Genomic DNA, 23,967 nt, shown 5'->3' on the forward strand with positions numbered 1-23,967 from the left:
TGGTAGCACACTTCACATTACGGTGGAAATTGTGAAGTACAGATTTCAGGTCCGCGTGGTTAAAATCCCCAGCCGCAATAAAGACACTGTCCGGGTGTGCTACCAGGCTGTTATTGATGCTGCTGCTCAATTGTGCTAACGCTAGCTTAGCATTAGCATCTGGTGGAATGTAAACAGCGCAGATGTAAACGGCAGAAAATTCCCGAGGGAGATAGAATGGACGGCACTTTAACACCAACAGTTCTACCTCTGTACTGTACAGTTTTTCCGTTACCGTGACGTTCGTGCACCAAAGGTTGTTAATATAGATGCACAGCCCCCCGCCAGTCTTCTTACCCGAGTCCGCAGACCTGTCGGCTCGATAGGCGGTGCGGCCTGCTAGATCGATAGCCGCATCGGGAATGGCGCTGTCCAGCCAGGTTTCAGTGAAAATCATGCACGAACAGTTATTAAAAGTCCGTCGAGTGGCGATCTGCAGTCGTATTTCATCCAGTTTGTAACGGATTGAACGGGCGTTGGAGAGGAATATGATCGGGAGTGGTGGTTTAAACGGACTAGTCTTTAGCCGTGCCCACAGGCCTCCCCGCTTGCCTCTCTTCTGCCTCCGCTCGCAACGTCTCCTCCTGCGGCTTGCTGTTGCGGGTAGCCCCGGGGGTTGCTTAACGATCTCCGGGGGGATGAGATACTCGGATGTTAGTTGAAGATCTCCACGGCTTAGTTGTAGTAGATCATCTCTGTTGTATTGAAGTAACCCCAGACTGTGTGAAATAATACACAGTACCACCAAAAGTGCAAAAGTGTACCAAAAGTGCAAAAGTGTAATTACTATTATATTAGCCATAATACTGAGAACCTTAGACAACATTTGGGTGACAACGTTTCTGGTTCCATCCTCATAATGTTTACTGTGATACATCCAGTGATGCTGTCCTGGAGTCCAGACAAATGGCACTTACAATCTACGATGTTAAATCTATCCTTTAATTATTTTCTTCATGCCTGTATCATCAAGTTACAGACCCCTGAGCACAGGTTTTGGTGAGCCCCAGCCAACATGCCAACATGATTTGATTACTTCAGTAATGAGACATGCTACTGAAGATAATAAAGTAGTAGTAGATTATACTGTAATGTGAGATAAAGACAAAGTGTAAAAAAACAAAACAAAAATATCACATAAAGTACTTTTATTAAATTGAATTTGAAACAGCCAAAGTTCTTTTTAAAATGCTTCTTACAATCCTAATACTAGTGTAAACATACCACGGCAGACCCGATGACGTGCACGTGAACATGCTATTCAGCACACTCTATTGACACTTTTACTACCTCACAGTTGCTGTCACAAACACACAACAACAGCATTAAACAGTCAGCATAGACTTGAAGCTGGCGAGGCATGATGCTGCTCAGGTGTGTCCACCTCCCCTGCAGCAGCACTGCAGACCACTCCCCACCACAACTATGTTTAATGTAAGTGTGTGTGTGCACACTTACCTGTTGTCTTCTTCCTGTATCATTTTCTCTGTCTGGTTTCCTGGTGATCTTGTCCTCCTTTTTCTCAATTCAGCACCTCCTGCAAACACTATATTCTCGCTCTTGGATGGGTGTTGAAACAACAATAAAGAAGAACTTTTGAGATGTGTTCACTTAGGAAAATGATATTTTCTTATATATATATATATATATATATATATATATATATATATATATATATATATATATATATATATATATATAAAATTCCCCACTTGCCCCTGTGGGCGGTTTATCCTTCAAGCTCGGGTCTTCTACCAGAGGCCTGGGAGCTTGAGGGTCCTGCACAGTATCTTAGCTGTTCCCAGGACTGCGCTCTTCTGGACAGAGATCTCCGATGTTGAGTGCTCCTAGTGCTCCAATTACCACGGGGACCACCATTACCTTCACCCTCCACATCCTCTCGAGCTCTTCTCTGAGCCCTTGGTATTTCTCCAGCTTCTCGTGTTCCTTCTTCCTGATATTACTGTCATTCGGAACCGCTACATCGATCACTACGGTCGTCTGCTTCTGTTTGTCTACCACCACTATGTCCGGTTGGTTAGCCACCACCATTTTGTCCGTCTGTATCTGGAAGTCCCACAGGATCTTAGCTCGGTCATTCTCCACCACCCTTGGGGGCATCTCCCATTTTGACCTCGGGACTTCCAGGTTATACTCCGCACAGATGTTCCTGTACACTATGCCGGCCACTTGGTTATGGCGTTCCATGTATGCCTTGCCTGCTAGCATCTTGCACCCTGCTGTTATGTGCTGGATTGTCTCTGGGGCATCTTTACACAGCCTGCTCCTGGGGTCTTGCCTGGTGTGATAGACCCCAGCCTCTATGGATCTTGTACTCAGAGCTTGTTCTTGTGCTGCCATGATTAGTGCCTCTGTGCTGTCTTTCAGTCCAGCTTTGTCCAGCCACTGGTAGGATTTCTGGATATCAGCCACCTCCTCTATCTGCCGGTGGTACATACCGTGCAGGGGCCTGTCCTTCCATGATGGTTCCTCGTCTCCCTCCTCTTTCTTGGGTTTCTGCTGCCTGAGGTATTCACTGAGCACTCGGTCAGTTGGGGCCATCTTCCCAATGTATTCTTGGATGTTCCTTGTCTCATCCTGGACTGTGGTGCTGACACTCACCAGTCCCCGGCCCCCTTCCTTCCGCTTAGCGTACAGCCTCAGGGTGCTGGACTTGGGGTGAAACCCTCCATGCATGGTAAGGAGCTTTCTTGTCTTTATGTCAGTGGCTTCTATCTCCTCCTTTGGCCAGCCTATTACCCCAGCAGAGTACCTGATCACGGGCAGGGCGTAGGTGTTGATGGCTCGGACCTTGTTCCTACCGTTCAGCTGAATCCTCAGGACTTGCCTGACCCTCTGCAGGTACTTGGTGGTTGCAGCCTTTCTAGCGGCCTCTTCATGGTTCCCATTCGCCTGCGGGATCCCCAGGTACTTGTAACTGTCCTCTATGTCTGCAATGTTGCCTTCTGGTAGTTCAATCCCCTCAGTTCTGACTACCTTCCCTCTCTTTGTTACCATCCGACTACACTTCTCCAGCCCGAATGACATCCCTATGTCATTGCTGTATAGCCTGGTGGTGTGGATCAGTGAATCGATGTCTCGTTCACTCTTGGCTGACAACTGCTCCGTTCCGTAGTCGGTATCCATAGCCAGTCTTGTCAATGATCGCACTGAGGGGGTTCAGGCCTATGCAGAACAGCAGTGGGGACAGAGCATCTCCTTGGTAGATCCCGCACTTGACGGTGACTTGTGCTATGGGCTTGGAGTTGGCCTCTAGTGTTGTACACCACATACCCATTGAGTTCCCGATGAAGGCTCTCAGGGTCCTGTTGATCTTGTACAATTCTAAGCATTCCATTATCCAGCGGTGGGGCATTGAGTCGTAGGCCTTCTCGTAATCAATCCAGGCAGTGCACAGGTTGGTCAGTCTGGTCTTGCAGTCTCGGCTGACTGCTCCGGTCTCTATACATATATATATATATATATATATATATATATATATATATATATATATATATATATATATATATATATATATATATATATATATATATATATATATATATATATATATATATATATATATATATATATATATATATATATATATATATATATATATATATATATATATATATATATATATATATATATATATATATATATATATATATATATATATATATATATATATATATATATATATATATATATATATATATATATATATATATATATGTGCAGCCCTGGTTATTTAGCTCGTCATATTGCAGCCACAGAAATTCTTTTGTCCATGAAACCATAAAGCTGCACTTTCTTTTTGCCTTATAGTCTGATTTGTCATAACTTCTCCGTTTTGTGGTAAGCTTTTCTTTAGGCTGTCACTTCTTCACCCTGACCTGTCTTATTTGGCTCAGCAGAACTGAAATGCTTTTACACACTCACTCACATAAGCTCAGCGATTCTCTGTGCGATCAACCTCTCACATGTTTAAGCTTGCTGCGGGAGATTTCACTTGTCATGTTTGCATAGTAAGCTAACGATTAATAAGACGATGTCAGAGGAATTGGTGCACAAATTATCATCACTCACAGATCAGTGCTGTCGCTCTCTATACACAGTTCGCACGATTGCAAAGTGAAAGCAAAAAAACAAGCGCAAATTCAAACGCGACTTCAATATGTCACATATTGACAGTGGCTCACCGATGCCAATGACATAATTACCCAGCTACATTTCTGAAAGAATGCAAAAGCATTGACATATATTTTTCCTACAATAGCCCGACGGGCAGGGAAGAGATAGATTTTGGTAGCCCGACTGAAAAAATCGCTAGCTCCGGGACGTCGGGCTAGCGATATTGCAAGCCCTGTATCTGATTGAGGAATCACTCATCTTTGGAAAAGAGAGTTTATTACAGAGAAATGGCTCTTTCCAAAATAAAAGCTATACTATCCGCTTCTTCTGGGCTATATTCTCAGCAGCATAAGGAGAATCATGTGCTAACAGCTGTCTAAATGACTCGGCTAAAGTTAGTAGCATGCTTGCTTTTTTTTGTCTGCTTCCACTTGTCTTTGCACTAGGATGATGTCGGCGTAAATGTGCAGTCATATTCGTCGTGTTCCCACTAGTGCTTTCAGGTTAATCTCGTTGAAATGACCTTAACGCCACAACACGGCAAATCTCCGTTAACGAGCTACCGCCGATCGCTCCGTGCATGGGGCTAGACGGCCAACACGTTAACGAGCTAACTGCGCTAGCACACTAGTTCACACCAATGTAATTGAGCATTGCATGGCACATCCAACATACTGTTTTACTTTAGTCCATGACTCGCTTACCTTCAGGGTCATACGTCACATGAAAACCAAAATAATTCCAAACGCCAGATCTGAATGAGGGTGGGGGAGGTGCCCTGCGCTCTTCCTTCTGACTATGCTGTCTGTGTTGAGCGCTCAGTGGATCTGCGCTGGACAGTGCAGCCTAGGCGGAGTAGTCGAACACAGATTCACTGAGCGCTCAACACAGACAGCATCGTCAGAAGGAAAATTGATAAAATAAATTACAAATGTTGTATTGTTCGATACATATGCGTACCGAACCGAAAGCACTGTATCGAACGGTTCAATATCGATACGAATATCGTTGCACCCCTAATATATATATATATATATATATGTATATATAAAGAAGGTACATAAGAAATACAGCAAGCTGTCCATACCTGAGGCCTTGGAAACTGCCAAGCAAAGACTCACAGCCTTGGCCAGCCGCTTGAGGAGGTACACCAGAGAGATAGAAGGCAGGAGAATAAACCAGCTCTTCTCCACAGAACCAGCAAAGGTGTACTCTCAGTGGCAAGGGATATATATATATATATATATGCCGGCTCGGACGTCGCCCGGATCAACAAGGTCCGCGTCAGGTGTTGAGGAACCAGGGCACCCTGACGAAAAGTGGGCTACTGGAACAAGAAGGCATCGGTGGGCAAGGGACGAAAACAGGGCGTTGTTGGAATGCTACTACGCAAGTAACCCCGGCGGAAGGGGCTACATGAATAGGATGAGGGACCTATGGATTCTTCGATACCCAACATCCACAATGACGGCGAAACAACTAGTAGCTCAGTGTTCCAACATTCGAAAGAAGGGACTGCTCTCACAGCTAGAGATTGACGAGGTACAACACAAATGCTACGGCAAGGAGGAGTCAGGACGCCAGGTCAGGGGGGAGATATCATCACCCCCACCCGAGATTGGGTACATAGCCCCAAGTGTGATAGGAGAAGGATCGTTGAGTGCGAGAGGAACTGACCTGAAAAATAGGATCATGGCCAAGCTTGAAACCTGGATCCCCCGTAGCCGGTTACCAAGATTACGTGAAGTACCCTCAGAAGGTCTGCTAGATGATGTTAATGCAGCACTACGGGCAATACCTACAACCACGATTACCGACACTAACAAGCTGATCTACAATACGGCAGCAGTGATCAGTGAGATGCTTGGCTACAAGTTGAACAGCCACAAGGGGCAGTACCCTCCATGGAGAAGGAGGCTAGAGGGCAAGATCAAAGTAGCACGGAGAGAGGTTAGCCAACTAACGGAGTTGCAGAAAGGTGCGACGAATAAGGTGCCTAAGAAATACAGCAAGCTGTCCATACCTGAGGCCTTGGAAACTGCCAAGCAAAGACTCACAGCCTTGGCCAGCCGCTTGAGGAGGTACACCAGAGAGATAGAAGGCAGGAGAATAAACCAGCTGTTCTCCACAGAACCAGCAAAGGTGTACTCTCAGTGGCAAGGGAACAATAAGAGAACAGCACCACCAAGGCTGGAGACGGAGCAATACTGGAAGAGCATGTGGGAGAAGGATGCAACCCATAACGGCAATGCTCAGTGGCTAGAGGATCTGAGGGCAGACCACAGCGACCTCCCTGAACAGGGTCCAGTAACCATTACAGTGGCAGATATCCAAGAAAGGGTCTCCAGTATGAAGAGTTGGACAGCACCAGGGCCCGACATGGTTCACGCCTACTGGCTGAAGAAGCTAACTGCACTCCACGAGCGTCTGGCAGCACAAATGAACCAGCTGCTAGTTAACGAGAGACACCCGGAATGGCTAACTGAAGGCCGGACGGTCCTGATCCCCAAGGACCCCAAGAAGGGACCGGTCCCCTCCAACTACCGACCAATAACCTGCCTCAGTACTACATGGAAGCTCCTGTCAGGCATCATATCGGCTAAGATGAACAGGCACATGGGTCAATACATGAGCGGGACACAGAAAGGAATTGGCAAGAATACCAGAGGCGCAAAACACCAGCTACTGGTAGACAGAACAATCAGCCGAGACTGCAAGACCAGACTGACCAACCTGTGCACTGCCTGGGTTGATTACAAGAAGGCCTATGACTCAATGCCCCACAGCTGGATACTGGAATGCCTAGAATTGTACAAGATCAATGGGACCCTAAGAGCCTTCATCAGGAACTCAATGGGGATGTGGCGTACAACACTAGAGGCCAACTCCAAGCCCATAGCACAAGTCACCATCAAGTGCGGGATCTACCAAGGAGATGCTCTGTCCCCACTGCTGTTCTGCATAGGCCTGAACCCCCTCAGTGAGATCATTAACAAGACTGGCTATGGATACCGACTACGGAACGGAGCAGTTGTCAGCCACCTCCTGTACATGGATGACATCAAGCTGTATGCCAAGAGTGAACGAGACATCGATTCACTGATCCACACTACCAGGCTATACAGCAATGACATTGGAATGTCGTTCGGACTGGAGAAGTGTAGTCGGATGGTAACAAAGAGAGGGAAGGTAGTCAGAACTGAGGGGATTGAACTACCAGAAGGCAACATTGCAGACATAGAGGACAGTTACAAGTACTTGGGGATCCCGCAGGCGAATGGGAACCATGAAGAGGCCGCTAGAAAAGCTGCAACCACCAAGTACCTGCAGAGGGTCAGGCAAGTCCTGAGGAGTCAGCTGAATGGTAAGAACAAGATCCGGGCCATCAACACGTACGCCCTGCCCGTGATCAGGTACCCTGCTGGGGTAATAGGCTGGCCAAAGGAGGAGATAGAAGCCACTGACATAAAGACAAGAAAGCTCCTTACCATGCATGGAGGGTTTCACCCCAAGTCCAGCACCCTGAGGCTGTACGCTAAGCGGAAGGAAGGGGGCCGGGGACTGGTGAGTGTCAGCACCACAGTCCAGGATGAGACAACGAACATCCAAGAATACATTGGGAAGATGGCCCCAACTGACCGAGTGCTCAGTGAATACCTCAGGCAGCAGAAACCCAAGAAAGAGGAGGTAGACGAGGAACCATCATGGAAGGACAGGCCCCTGCACGGTATGTACCACCGGCAGATAGAGGAGGTGGCTGATATCCAGAAATCCTACCAGTGGCTGGACAAAGCTGGACTGAAAGACAGCACAGAGGCACTAATCATGGCAGCACAAGAACAAGCTCTGAGCACACGATCCATAGAGGCTGGGGTCTATCACACCAGGCAAGACCCCAGGTGCAGGCTGTGTAAAGATGCCCCAGAGACAATCCAGCACATAACAGCAGGGTGCAAGATGCTAGCAGGCAAGGCATACATGGAACGCCATAACCAACCAACCATAGTGTACAGGAACATCTGTGCGGAGTATAACCTGGAAGTCCCGAGGTCAAAATGGGAGATGCCCCCAAGGGTGGTGGAGAATGACCGAGCTAAGATCCTGTGGGACTTCCAGATACAGACGGACAAAATGGTGGTGGCTAACCAACCGGACATAGTGGTGGTAGACAAACAGAAGCAGACGGCCGTAGTGATCGATGTAGCGGTTCCCAATGACAGCAATATCAGGAAGAAGGAACACGAGAAGCTGGAGAAATACCAAGGGCTCAGAGAAGAGCTCGAGAGGATGTGGAGGGTGAAGGTAACGGTGGTCCCCGTGGTAATCGGAGCACTAGGTGCGGTGACTCCCAAGCTAGGCGAGTGGCTCCAGCAGATCCCGGGAAAAACATTGGAGATCTCTGTCCAGAAGAGCGCAGTCCTGGGAACAGCTAAGATACTGCGCAGGACCCTCAGGCTCCCAGGCCTCTGGTAGAGGACCCGAGCTTGAAGGATAAACCGCCCGCAGGGGCGTGCTGGGTGTTTTTTTATATATATATATATATATATATAAAACACCCAGGTGTTTTTATATATATATATATATATATATATATATATATATATATATATATATATATAAAACACCCAGGTGTTTTTATATATATATATATATATATATATATATATATATATATAAAACACCCAGGTGTTTTTATATATATATATATATATATATATATATATATATATATATAAAACACCCAGGTGTTTTTATATATATATATATATATATATATATATATATATAAAAACACCTGGGTGTTTTATATATATATATATATATATATATATATATAAAAACACCCAGCACGCCCCTGCGGGCGGTTTATCCTTCAAGCTCGGGTCCTCTACCAGAGGCCTGGGAGCTTGAGGGTCCTGCGCAGTCTCTTAGCTGTTCCCAGGACTGCGCTCTTCTGGACAGAGATCTCCGATGTTGTTCCCGGGATCTGCTGGAGCCACTCGCCTATCTTGGGAGTCACCGCACCTAGTGCTCCGATTACCACGGGGACCACCGTTACCTTCACCCTCCACATCCTCTCGAGCTCTTCTCTGAGCCCTTGGTATTTCTCCAGCTTCTCGTGTTCCTTCTTCCTGATATTGCTGTCATTCGGAACCGCTACATCGATCACTACGGCCGTCTTCTTCTGTTTGTCTACCACCACTATGTCCGGTTGGTTAGCCACCACCATTTTGTCCGTCTGTATCTGGAAGTCCCACAGGATCTTAGCTCGGTCATTCTCCACCACCCTTGGGGGCATCTCCCATTTTGACCTCGGGACTTCCAGGTTATACTCCGCACAGATGTTCCTGTACACTATGGTTGGTTGGTTATGGCGTTCCATGTATGCCTTGCCTGCTAGCATCTTGCACCCTGCTGTTATGTGCTGGATTGTCTCTGGGGCATCTTTACACAGCCTGCACCTGGGGTCTTGCCTGGTGTGATAGACCCCAGCCTCTATGGATCTTGTACTCAGAGCTTGTTCTTGTGCTGCCATGATTAGTGCCTCTGTGCTGTCTTTCAGTCCAGCTTTGTCCAGCCACTGGTAGGATTTCTGGATATCAGCCACCTCCTCTATCTGCCGGTGGTACATACCGTGCAGGGGCCTGTCCTTCCATGATGGTTCCTCGTCTACCTCCTCTTTCTTGGGTTTCTGCTGCCTGAGGTATTCACTGAGCACTCGGTCAGTTGGGGCCATCTTCCCAATGTATTCTTGGATGTTCCTTGTCTCATCCTGGACTGTGGTGCTGACACTCACCAGTCCCCGGCCCCCTTCCTTCCGCTTAGCGTACAGCCTCAGGGTGCTGGACTTGGGGTGAAACCCTCCATGCATGGTCAGGAGCTTTCTTGTCTTTATGTCAGTGGCTTCTATCTCCTCCTTTGGCCAGCTTATTACCCCAGCAGGGTACCTGATCACGGGCAGGGCGTATGTGTTGATGGCCCGGATCTTGTTCTTACCATTCAGCTGACTCCTCAGGACTTGCCTGACCCTCTGCAGGTACTTGGTGGTTGCAGCTTTTCTAGCGGCCTCTTCGTGGTTCCCATTCGCCTGCGGGATCCCCAAGTACTTGTAACTGTCCTCTATGTCTGCAATGTTGCCTTCTGGTAGTTCAATCCCCTCAGTTCTGACTACCTTCCCTCTCTTTGTTACCATCCGACTACACTTCTCCAGTCTGAACGACATTCCAATGTCATTGCTGTATAGCCTGGTAGTGTGGATCAGTGAATCGATGTCTCGTTCACTCTTGGCATACAGCTTGATGTCATCCATGTACAGGAGGTGGCTGACAACTGCTCCGTTCCGTAGTTGGTATCCGTAGCCAGTCTTGTTAATGATCTCACTGAGGGGGTTCAGGCCTATGCAGAACAGCAGTGGGGACAGAGCATCTCCTTGGTAGATCCCGCACTTGATGGTAACTTGTGCTACCATCACAAGTTACCATCAAGTGATGGTAACTTGATGGTAACCATCAAGTTACCATATATATATATATATATATATATGTGTACATATATATGTGTATATATATATATGTGTATATATATATATATATATATATATATATATATATATATATATATATATATATATATATATATACATATTTAATATATACATATATTAATGCAGATGAGACAGAAATGTTCCCTGGATACTCACTTCTGTTGTTGTGAGGTGTAGCAGGCCCTGCAATAAGGCTTATTATATTTAAATGCCCTGTTCACCTCAGCATAATAATTGCTCAACATAAACACAAAGGCTCTGCATTATGGGGAAGATTGATTTAATTCTAATTCAAGCCTGAGGCCATAGTGGGTGATATCTGAATTCTGAAAGTACAACAGATGCTGGATTCTGTTTACCTCTGAAGTCAGACATCACACCAGAATTGACCACTTTGTTTTGCCCTCGCTCTAAAAACCCTTTGCTCTAAGTGGGTATTTTATTGTCATTCCACGAAAAGAGGAGTGGTAGAGCTCCCTTTTCCAATTTTCTCAGTCCTGCAGAAGGGAAAACGACCTACACAACCATGTAATGCCAACTTTGCCATCATCTGGATGCCAGTCGCCTTTCTCCAAACCTAAATCCCCTCATTCTTACTTGCTAGAGCGCTCTTTGTGTTGAGCTTTATTAACAGCAGTGCTGTAATGCTTACACTGGAAGCAGGCAACAGGAAGTACTCGGTCACGTATCTCTTGTGCACAGTATGCACAAGAGATACGTTTTGCTTTGCACCTAAAATCACTCCTGCAGTACATGCACAGACGACGTCTGGTTGGTGTTCTGCATATGGCGAGTCACAAATAGACAAGAGAGGTAGTACAGATTGCAAGGTTTGATAGCTGGTGACATTAGCCAACTAAATGCAGTCTTGAGATCCCTTTAATTGCGCTTCACATAATAGGGTAGGGGAAGGTCTCACATGGGTTTTACCTTTAACCCCCTGGGGAATGGTGATGACCCACACCTTTTTTCACACCTTGGTTCATGTGATGACACACATGATCAGTGGGAGGTCAACGACCACCTCCAAAGAGGACAACCCCCACTAGGGATCAAATGCCTAGGACTCTTCCCTTTTTATTTTTATAACTGAAGAAGCCTCTTGAATAAAAGAAGGGAAGTTGCTCTCTTTTTTCCAACCTCTTAAGATTAGAATGATGGACGACTGAGAACCTTCACAGACATACAAGTTTACAAATTGCACAGCTCAATCTTGGAGTGCAACATTAGTGTTGATGTGGCTGCTCCGACTTTCAGAGTGGAAAGTCTGACCTGAGTTGGTGAGCTGTTTTTTTATATTCCTGCTATTGATTTAAAATCCATCTCCTCACATACAAAGTTTGAAATAATCAGGTAAGAGGATCTCTAAAATGAGATAGTACCATATTGTTCCAATGGAACACTTTAAGCTCTGACTGCTGGCTTAATTGTAGTTGGTTCTAAAAGCAGGATGGGAGGCAGAGGCTTCAGCTTTTTTCTTCTGTGGAACCATCTCCCATCACCAATTTGGAAGACAGACATCCTTTCTACTTTTCTGTACTGTACTACTGTAAATACAGGCTTCAATTACCCAGTTTATCATGCTATGCAGACCAAATCTTGTTTTCACAGGCTAAAATGGGATACTTGGCAGGCTAATTACAGATCTATAGCCATAGGTTGCTGTGGGCTTCCAATGATGCACTGAGTGTTTGTTCTTCACTCTCTCTGTGTTTATAATCCACTCTGCATTGAATTATTAGTTTTGATTGATCTTTGACTCTCTTTCATAGTGTGTCTTTTGTCCTGTCTTCCTCCCCACACCCCCACCTAGCTGCCCCTCACTGAGCCTGGTTATGCTGGAGGTTTCTTCCTGTTAAAAGGGAGTTTTTCCTTGGCACTGTCACAAAGTTTTTGCAAATTGGGGATTGCTTAATTTTTCTTTTTTTCTCTGGGTTATTGTAGGGTCAGCCATGGCAGGAGTCTGGATGCTGGTGGTGGTGGAGATGCGGAAGGTGTAGACTTGCATAAGGTTCTCTGTCTGCCGAGAATGAGGTGGAGATGGGAAGACTGAAAGGCTGAATGACAGAAGAGATTTAAAGCACATGGAAGAGAGGCTAAATGGCTCACAGAGGGACCATGGAGAGTGGGAAAAGGTGAAGTGATGTAAAGAGTAGGTTAGCAAAAATTGCACTATGTAGATTTAACCTGATTCTTTTCTGGTTGGCACTTCCTGTGCATAACGTCCACCTTGCAGTAAATGTAATGGGATGCACACTCTTCTTCTTTTCAAAACTAGTGGCTTCCATACTGGACTGGCCCCTGTTTTTAATGCAAGCTCTGAAAAAAAATCAAGAACAACACAATAATGGAAGACTACAGCACAGGGCAGACAACAGATATAAATCTTTAGGAAGTTGATCAAACATGTGGCAAAGAGATAAAGTAGCTGTGAGGAAGATCATGATCTCCTTTGTGCATCCGTATCGCAAAGTTTCTAATTAAATGCATCAGTGCCAGATCATATTGACAGTCTGACTGATGCAGCTCTTCCAGTAGACCATAATAAAGCCATAACCCAAGCAAACAGTTGACCCTGAAATCTTCAGCCTGAAACATTTTAATGAGAGTTTTTGCTTGAAACTGCAGTCATTGTGTGCTGGCTAAATAAATATCAGCAGAAAAGTGATGAATTTGCAGCTAATATGAACCTATCTAATAAAATATATACAATGTAATGAGTGGGAAAGTTATTCACCTGCTTCCTAAACACAGTAACTAATCTAAGCAGCTCCGAGCAGTTCCTCAAATTTCTCCCTATAAAAAGCGACAGTGTTAGCATGTTTATCTTATTTGAATTATTTATATTATGTATTTAAACAAATAGTCCAAAGGGCTTTTTCACAGGAGTATGTGCCAGTTTAATAAATGCTTTTTGTATTTATTTAAAAAATGCTACTTTTCAAGTGTGCAGTGTATTAGTACAGCCACAGAGATTATGATTGTGAATGAAAGTAATTAGTCTACATTTATAGTTTTCCAGTAGCCTCATTTTGCCTGTATTGTATGCACGTCAGCAGCTCCAGCAGTATATTAGCCGTCCATTCACACTTTCTGGGTCGTCATAAAAAAAAGAAAGGTTTCATAAAGCCTTTAAAAGGCAGATCTCCAGGGTTTTGCTAGCTCATGAAGAGCAGGATGGAGTCCCGCCTGTGCAGCAGCACAGGAGCGAGCCTGCACCGCTTCTCTTCAGGGTGTTAATCTTTCACTGTCCTTGCTATTGTTGCTGTTTGAGAAAGGCTCTCATGACTTCAGCCATGGGAGGCTGAATATCAGGAAAAGCAATCACCATGAAAACAGACGCACCAACACTCACAGTTTTAACTTTGCCTGTTTTGTTTTTCTTTTGTTTTGTTTTTTACAGAAGCATTGAAGGGAGTTAACCTTCCTCCGATTCTGCTCCCCTGTGGCTAGACCACTGGACATGCCTGCCCTGTAAACACTACCTCCACACATTCATACATAAACACACACACAATCAGAAACTGGGAGGAAAATGAAACCACCTCCCTTCCTCATCTTCCTTGTCTTGTGTCTGATTCATGCTGAAAGTCTTTGTCTCAATATAAAAATAGCTCCTAATCCTGTTTATCTGGAAAGTGTGTGAGTTAATGTTTGTGCACATACTGTACAGGGTGTGTGTGTGTTTGTGTGTTGCTTATGCATATCATGTGCAGGTGTGTTTTCATCAAGGTTCACTTTGAAACAGCTCAGTTCTGTTAGTGTGTGTGTGTGTGTGTGTGTGTGTGTGTGTGTGTGTGTGTGTGTGTGTGTGTGTGTGTGTGTGTGTGAGCGTTCACCCTGGGAAATGAAAACGCTGACCCAATTTAATACACCTGTGTCTCGCTGCACTCTGGCCCAGCACTCAATCTCACACACACAAACACACACACGCACGCCTCCACCTCAGCTTCAGTGGAGTACAGCTCTCCAGCACAACATAATCCTGGGTTCTCCGGCTCAGCTATACAGATAACTTTAGCCAATTCAAACATAGATGTGTTTTTCTTATTTTTTCTTCTTCTTCTTCTTTTTTGTTTTTACTTAAAAATCTGAAAATATTTAATTTGAAGCAGGGCATGCGAGAAGTTTCTTTGGGCTGATGCTTCCAAATCAGATTACAGTTTGCATAATTGTGCACAAAACTTGTTTACATTTCATAATGTCAAGTCATTTAAACAAAACGATTCATCTCCAAGCGTGCCCGGGCACAGTAAAGATATTTAATAATGCAGCGTGTATTAACAGTGTACATAAATATATAGCAGAATTAGCAGGTTTAAATGATTGTGGGAACATTTGTTTTCAGATTTATGCTGTTTTATGCGTCTGCTGTTAGGGACGCGCCTCCGTACTGGGTGTGTTTCCCCTCAGGCGGAGCTCCCAGCATGCCGAGGAGGTCCCGATGAGATGCTCCTTGCCGGGTGGCCTCACGCTGAGTGGTAAAGCGGTAATGAACTTCCTTCCATACCGCTTTCACTCATCCACGTACGCAGGCATAATCTCATCCACATCCCCGAGGCACAGAGAGATGCCACATTAGCATGTTGCTATCTTTTCTTGAGAGTGTGTGTGCGCGATCGTGCGTGTGTGTGAGAGGAGAGACAAATGACTGCATTGTCCCTGGATTTGTACTTCCTGAGTGTGTCTGTAATTAATATGGGCACGCAGCGGGTGTAAACATTAGAAAGGGCAATCCCCCCCTCCTTTATTTTTTTTCCCTGGGATTAATCTGTCTTGTCAGATCTGCGTCTGCATTAAATCTCAAAACTCTGGCCTGGCAGCAGTCCCATCAGCACACACTTACACACAATAAAGAAGAGATTTAGTGTTTTGCTTTACATCACTTGGTGTCTATGTTTGCCATGTTCTTAGTCATAGTGTCAGACCTCATGGCTTTGTGATAAAGTTGCACTTTTTTCAGTAATTTCTGTAATTTTTGTTAAGAAAATGTTTGCCCTTTTTTTTTAGCTGCCTTTAACTGAATGCACCAAAAGAGGATGTGCGAGTACTCCTTAATTACTCAAGCACGAGTCATACTGGCACTGTGTAAAATGTAAATGGAGGGCCAGTTCAGCACCCGGACTCTTCTTGTCTTCTTGAAATATGCAAGACCTTTCCTGAAAGTAACGTCTGAACAGGGAGTGTATGTTGCTCTGAAACCTGTACATGCTTTTCAGCATTGATGGTCGTTTCCAGATGTGCAATTTGCCTTTACCCATCAGTTGCACTCCCACACCATGAGAAATGCAGGCTTTTGAAGTGTTACAAAGGGCTGAGTCCCATTCCTCTTTAGGTCAGTGGATGTGGGATCCATGTTTTCCTAAAAGAATTTCAAATTTCCATTCATAGAGTCAAAGTGGAAAACTGTTCTGTCTCTGAGCACTTGACAGTTGTTCACTTTGCCTCTGGTTTTAATGCAGCGAGGGTCCAAAGATCACAAGCTGATTGTTGGCCTTGTACTTGCGTACAGAAATTTCTCTAAAATTACTGAATCTGTTGATGACGTTATGTACTGTAACTGATGAAAAAGTCAAAGTCTTCCCAATTTTGCACTGAGAAACTTTTCTGAAATTGAGACCTCTGCCTCGCTAAGATGCTCTCTTTTTAGTTGCCAGTCATGTTATGGACCTGTTAACATTTAACCTAATTATTTGCAAAATCTTCATCCAGCAGTTTCTTTTTAGTGCCACTTACTTTTCCAGGCTTTTGTTGCCACATTCCCAACTTTTAAACACATGTTGCTGCCATCAACGTCAAATTAAGCTATTTTATTTTATCTTTCATGAAATTGTAAAATGTCTCAGTTTAAAGTTTTACATTAATGGGACTGTACTATGATTGCATTTCATTGGCTCTTTTCACCTAACATGGTATCTTTCCTGTATCCTACACTACATACATAACTGCTCTTTTCACTCCCAGTATTTTAGCAAAACCAGTGGAGAAACAGGGATACAGCCACAGAGAGGCTGCAGACACTTTTCTGTCTGCAGTCACGTGTACTTTTAACTCTTCCCCCAACCCTTTAGTCCCCGTTTTGCCTAATTTTACCTCTAACTAAGCTCTTCTCTCTAAACGTTCACCTGTCCACAGCTACTCTCTTAACCTCCTCTCACCAGCCATCACACTCTGGCCTTTCCTTCCCCCTAAGCTGCTGCCCTTCAGCCCAAGCGACAACATTTCCTCCCCGTGACCCTCTTCCTCTCCTTTGCCCTTTCTCCAGGCCAGTCTCACTCCTCTGTTCTGAAACATTGTGTCTCTTAATTGAAGCTGACAACCACATCAGTTTCACAGGCTGGTGTAATGTAGCAACAGGCTGCCACTAAACAGGTGAAGCCTCCTAGTGAGTGCATGGAAATGTGTAATATTACCCAGTTAATTATTAGGATCTGGGGTCTAAATCAATACAGCTGTAATTAGCGCAGGAGGGACAAATAATTGTGGCGTAATTAGTGAAATGAGGGAATTTGGAGCTTCATACCTCTTGCTGCGACGGTATTAGGAGGTACTCTGTGATCAGCTTTGATGTCATGGTAACTAATGAAGCATCCATGCTGCATTACCTACGTGTAACATCTGGACGAACTGCTCGGATATTAGCTGGCAGAGACAGAAGCAATGAGACATATTTGAACAAATGGGACAGGAGTTTAGAGAATTGCATTCAATACATCAACATCATAGGAACTATAGTTTACTGATTAGCAAATATAACGTGATTTCAGAGGTTTACTCACATCTGCACAACGTCTCCAGGAATAATAGATTAGTAAAAAAGCAAAAGAAAGAAATTTCCATTAAAACTAATATGTGTTGTCTTTAAACAATCCTAAGTGCATTAAATCAGATCTCACATTACACAAAGACATTATTTGCTTTATGTGCCGGTAAGAAAGGCCAAACCCCGTCCCCTAACTCCACTATCAGGTCCTGTAGTGGTATAAAAGTACACATGGAAAGCTGAAACCATGTAGACATAACATGCTGAGTCTGTGTGTATCGATACACATTTCCATGACACCATATAGCGTCAGATGTATTGATTTGTTTGTCAGTTTGAATCTAAATTTGTTGCTTTTTTAATAATTACCATAGTAACAGTTGGAAGTAATTTATTTAACCATTAAGAAATGAAAGACCTCATTTTATGACCTTAGGAGAGACACTTTTATTGCCTGGGAATAAACAAAAACATTACATTTCTTTAAAAACACACACCCAGAGTACTCCGCTGAGCAAAACAGGATATTTGCACCTATTTCCTTTCTCTCGTGATTGTTGGAAGTAAGTCTGGGTTTTCGTCACCTGGGAGACTGAGGCCACAGTGAGCCTTGTACATGTCTGCTCTTATCACAGTCTGCATCTCTGTCTGTCTCCCATTTTGCCCATATCTGCCAATCCAGCTCTTTTTATATCTGCTACAGTACAGCCTGTACAGCAGCTCGGTCTCCCCTCGCTCCTCGACTCCTTTCATATTTTCCACTTCTACACTGTATCACTTTGTCTAATGGAAAGAAGAGGGGAAGACAGACACCACTCCTCCATAAGGGGTGTTTGCTGTCTGTCTGGTTATTCATTTTAAGGCCAAGGATGAAAAAATTGCTTTGATTAATTGGCACTGCTCTGCTTAAAAGAGTGCCAGAGAGTGCATGCACATGTAAACTGGTATTTAGTGCCCAAGGTTAGCTGATTTTATATTACGAAGGCGAGCTTGAGAAATAAAAGGATGAGTCAACCTTGTTCGCACTTCTTGATATATAAACCTCCTGACAGTGTAAGAGAAATTCTTTGGATAAGGCGTATATGGTGTACAGTCTCTTTGGTTTAGCAAATAAAACCCAAACCCCCCAACAAAACATAAAAATAGGACTCGTCTGAGGCGTGTTTTTGCTGTTCTGCATTATAATAGCCACTCCATCCTATGTATATATATGGATGAATAAATTAGCTACACCCCTCAGGAATTCCCTCTGTTGCTTTATCTGGCATTGCAATAAGGCTACGCTTTAATAATAAAAATCTACAGATGAGGTGAGCTGCGCAAGTGGAAAAAAATCTCTGCATGAGCACCTCAACAACAGATATTCTTAAGTAGTCTGGAGAAATATTGCCACTTACTAGCTGAGCAGCATCGAAAAGCGTCGTCAAGGTCACGAGAAACCACGTGCGGACGACTGTTTTGCACCAGAAGACATAAAAGAGTTTAATTAATTCTATATTCCTGCTTTGTCTTTGAACAAACTGAATGAAAGATTAATCACATACACAAGATAAGCAGACTTGAGCAACGCCGTGTGTCAGTCTGGATACGGCCTCTGCATCCACGTTGATGTGTAGCTCATAACAAAACACACACACCCAGCGACAAGTAATGACGAATAACTGCAGAAAATAATCAGAACTGACAAAAAGGTAAACAAAAACAAGCAAAGAGGATAGCATCCAGCTCAGAGAGCTTTGTTAAGCACAATATATCGGCCGCCGCCCCCCACAGCCACATGGGCTCAGGACAACTTTTTATTATTGTCTGGGTATTACTTCAAACCCATTAAAATAGGCCTCTCCTAATCTAAATCCAATAATTTGTGCACTTCTCCCTCCCTATACTGGCATCATGCTTTCCTCTGTCTAACCCAACACTAAAAGAAAGGATTCATTATCTCTTGTTTGGACAGGGATTATGCTGATCGGAGCGGCTTAAGGCAGAAGATATAAAGACTCTTAATAAAATTCTTCAGCCGTTGCAGCAATGTGCCATCTAATTTAAAGCCGTCAGACCCCTTAACTCTCTCTCACACACGATCACACATACACACACGCCCCTTTCCATCACCTTCCCCTTGTTTCCTAAATCTCAACATCTCTTCTCATCTCCGTTTCCATCCCGCTCAGATCATCCTCATCATTTGTTACTAAAACCTGCATCGCAATATTAGTCACGAGCAGATTTTGTAATCATGCTGACTTTCTGCTGTCTGCACACAAATTTTGGTATCAATCTGATACCAAGTGAATGCAGAGCCAATATTGCCGATACCAGAGCCGAGGTGCTTTAGGCTATCAATAAAATAACCATGTCAACACCAAAAGGTCCCACCGCACAAATAAAACAAACAGAACACAATTCAGTGGGCTACTCACCGAATGAAAAGTATCGATCCTATTGCGCTACTGTTGATCCGATACCAATACCAGCATAGGTATCGATATTTAGATCGAGCAGCCCACCTCTACCGTTAATCTGCACTTCCCTGTTTTGAAATTAATAAAGACAAAGATGACCATAAAGGCTGTTTGGTGTTTGCTTAAAGCTTCACAGCGCTAATAAACTGATGTTTGAGCTGAAAGCAAGCATATTTATCTTAGCATAGAAACTCAGGGTCAAGGTGCACATGTGATGTTGAACGTTTTTTAAAGAAAACAAGCTAAAATGAAGATGAGTGCGAGACTGATTCCTTTTATTGTCGTGTAGTTACTGTAGTTCAGGAGCAGCTGGAGTGCCTTTTATTGGTTTCTTTCACTGAGGAGCTGGAGTTAAGGCGTGTGGAATTCAAATGAAGAGTTCATTTCTAAAAACCCTTCAGCACCTGAACTTCATCAGTCAGCGCACAAGTGTTGAACACTCGAAACTGTAGCTTTCGAAAAAACTCTTTTCACTTAGTTAGCAAGAGCCTCGTGTTTAAAGAGTGCCACAGTTTTATTCCACGCAGTCAGTCATTTTTAAAGGTTAGCAGGCACTCTTTTTCAAACGTGCCTATAGGAAAAGAAAAAAAAAAAGAAAAAGAAAAAGCAATTTTTTTGTATTATTTTCAAATTGTTGCCAGCAGAGCTCTGAAAGACACCTGCGCTGCTTTTAGATGTGGCCCATTAAGTCCCGAGAGTCGGTATGGATCAACCTATAGAGCGGCACAGCCAGGCAATGGGGCTGGCGGCTCTGCAGATGTTTTCACTGTCATGTAATATAGAAGCAGAGATGAGTCGAGAGAAATGCAAAGTACTTGCATGAAGCATGAGGACAGCTCAGAACGGAGGCTCCGGGGGACGTAGTGCATCCACCCATCCATCAGTGGTCCTCCTCCTCCTCAGAGGGGTAACGATCACAGACCTCAGCACATTGCAGTCCTTTGTAATTCAAACTCCGGTTAATTTCCTGCTGCTGTTTATGTGGCAGCGAAGTTTTTTTTATGAAGGTATCTGTCTTCTTGATGTCCTCACCCTTTGACAATTCATTGTCACTTCAATTGGTTGCTGAGTGACTGTTATCCATGGTGCTTTACAGAAATAATATCGGAGGATATAATTTTTTTCTGCCTGGCTTTCCCCCCTCCCTCACCTTTATTCACTTGTTATTTACTTGTATGCCATTATGGAAAATAATCTGCTTCATAAATATCTGAGAGTAACAGAGGTGATGCATATATTTGGATTTCCTGCGTATTTAAAGTTTAAGTACAGGAGTAAAATGCAGATGGGGATAAACAAAAGTTATTACTGGAAAACATCATACGGCAGTTTGCAGGCAGCAAATCAGACACACACGCACGCACACACAAACCTGTCCAATTAAGATTTATTAAGTGAGCAGGTTTCTGAGGTGAGCAGGCAGCAGGTGCGCTGTATATCTACTTCAGTCATCATTAATGTTCATTTAAGGGGCAGTCCTCGCTCGAAAACCTGACGAGCGCTGCAGCACAATATCGAAATCTTTAAAACAAATACATAAAATATGACCTGTTCAGAAAGGGAATCAATATTGCATGTTTGTCTGGAGGAAAAGCTGCTGATGCATTTGCTGTGCTGACTTTTCCAATTTCTACATCTGAGATTACCATCGCTTTCGAGTATGCTGCTCATTTTGAAAAACAGAATTTCATTCAGTCGCTGCTGTAGCTCTATGCCCCGAGGCGCTGTGAGAGAGGGAAAGTGTATTAATGAAATGAGAGACAGACAGTGTTATTTAAATCACCTCAACAGCATAACCTGAGGCCTAACACAGGCTCTCTGCTGCTTTCCAGACCTGTTTTCATACCTCAGCCAACTGAACTAAGCTTAATCATACCTAAATAAACTCTGACAAAGACGACCGAACGAAAAGACGCTCACAGTCTTGGCCACACTGAATCCAACCAGACACCATGCCACTCCTGCAAACAGTGAAGGCTTGGTCAGGAACCCCTTCTTGTGATATAACGGTTAACGCTTTGGGATTATTTTTCAATGGATCCAATAAGATTACAGTTCAGGTCCTTTGGTACTCAAACTGTTGGGTAGGCTTGTCTTGGTGAAGAGAGAGCTGATCCTGACCTTATGGTCATTAACTTTAGTTAATCGTGACTAATAGGGTTGCAAATGTATGTTGAGGAATTTGATGTCCTCTATATGGTTAGGTGTTCGGAGACCTGACAGTCCTTCCTGATGAGAGGAGTCATTTGAGATAGTTTTTTAAATCGGCCTCTGAAACAAGATTTTTGTTTCCACCTATTTGGGTGGAGACCAAATCAGGGGCATCCTGATTAGATACCCAGTGTTTGTAATTTATAGTAATAGTATTTATCACATCCGAGAGCTGCACTATGACGTTACTGGGGAGAAAAACATCTGGAATAGCCTGCATAGCCTGCTGCCATGACGACCCAACTTCAGATAATGGAAGAAGATGGATGGATGGGGTGGATGTGTATCTATTTCAGACCTTGAGCGACTGCTATTAAACTTTCTTGGACTACTCTGTATTTTTTTTTTAAACTAAACTAAAAATATGTTTAGAATAATTTCCTTTAAGCCAGTTTGTGCTGTTATAACAATATGTTTTCCTTCAGATTTTAAAATATTGTGCCACTACTTTTCAAGCTTTTTTGGTTTTAAGAAGAAAAGCAAAGCGGAAATTTCTATTTGATAATATAGATTTAAGGACTATTTTATTTCTGCTTCTGCTTCTCAGACTGTGAGACAAAAATGTGGAAGAACACGCAAAATCCACAGAGCATGGTGCCAGCCAGCCGGCTGGCGGATTTTAAACCCAGGACATTCTTGCTGTGGGGTGACAGTTCTAACCATTGCAAGCAGTGAGCCACCCATGACTAGTTTTAAAATAAAAACCCCCAAAACACACAGATGAGAAGATCTACAGCATTGTAATCTCTGCTCTTTAGCTGTGAGTCACTATTTGGTGACTACAGCCATAAAACCTTTAACTACATATAGATTTAAATTAGCTTTGTCGCCTCATCGGAATGCATCCATGCACCATTCCCAGCAATCCTGCTAAATTTAGATGCTCTGGATCTCGTGTATGACACTTCACAGTAATCTCAAACTTGTGCAGAGAGAACAGCCATAAACTTCTGTCTCGAGCTGGTAAAAACTTTGTGTTATTGCCAAAAAGCTGTGTGACACAGAAGATGTAAATTTGGTCTACAACTTAGAGATCAATCACCAGATTTCAACGGAGGATAACAGCAGATTTTGACACATACTTGTAAATGCATTTAATATAATATGACTCACTGTGTGGATGGCACATGTCTGCAAACTGTGTCGCCTGGATGGTCAGACTTTACAGAGTGACTCAGCTGTGGATCGAGAATCTCTTTGGGCAATTAACAGGAAATCTCAAAGATCTCATCTGGTAAAAGCACATTTTAAAAAGGCACAATATTTGTGTGTGTGTCTTTGTTTGTGTGTGTCTGTGCACGCCTTATGCCAAGGCTTCAGAAGCTACCTGTTCTCCCAGAACAATTAAGCCAAGCCTCTTTACAGTATCTCCACTCCAATTAATTTTAATATTTAAACAGCCATGCAGAGACTTCTGAACCCACTAACGCAAGATTAGAGTAAACTCAATTAAATATTGATGGCCATAAATAAACATTCTAATTTGGAGAGCTGCCATGGTGTGCAGTAAATCAAGAGAAAAAATGGTTTCGGCTGAACCGCTATGCTTATTAGCTGAGCAAATGTTGAACTGGTGGGGGTCACGAAATCCGGTGAAAGGAAGGACAAAGGATTAATGTAGGAGGACGTCGTAGAGAACAAGTGGGAAGGAAAACAGAAGGAGAAGTGCAGGTGTTTTTTGTCTTTATTGAAAATTCACATCAGCTGAATTTGTGTGTATAAACATGACGACTGACTTTCTATAAAAGATTAGCTAATGCTACAGTCTACTGCTTTGCACTGGCAGTAATTTGTAATAACAGCAAACTACC

Source organism: Astatotilapia calliptera, chromosome 19 (genome assembly GCF_964374335.1).
Source record: "Astatotilapia calliptera chromosome 19, fAstCal68.1, whole genome shotgun sequence".
In the NCBI taxonomy this organism is placed as follows: Eukaryota; Metazoa; Chordata; class Actinopteri; order Cichliformes; family Cichlidae; genus Astatotilapia; species Astatotilapia calliptera.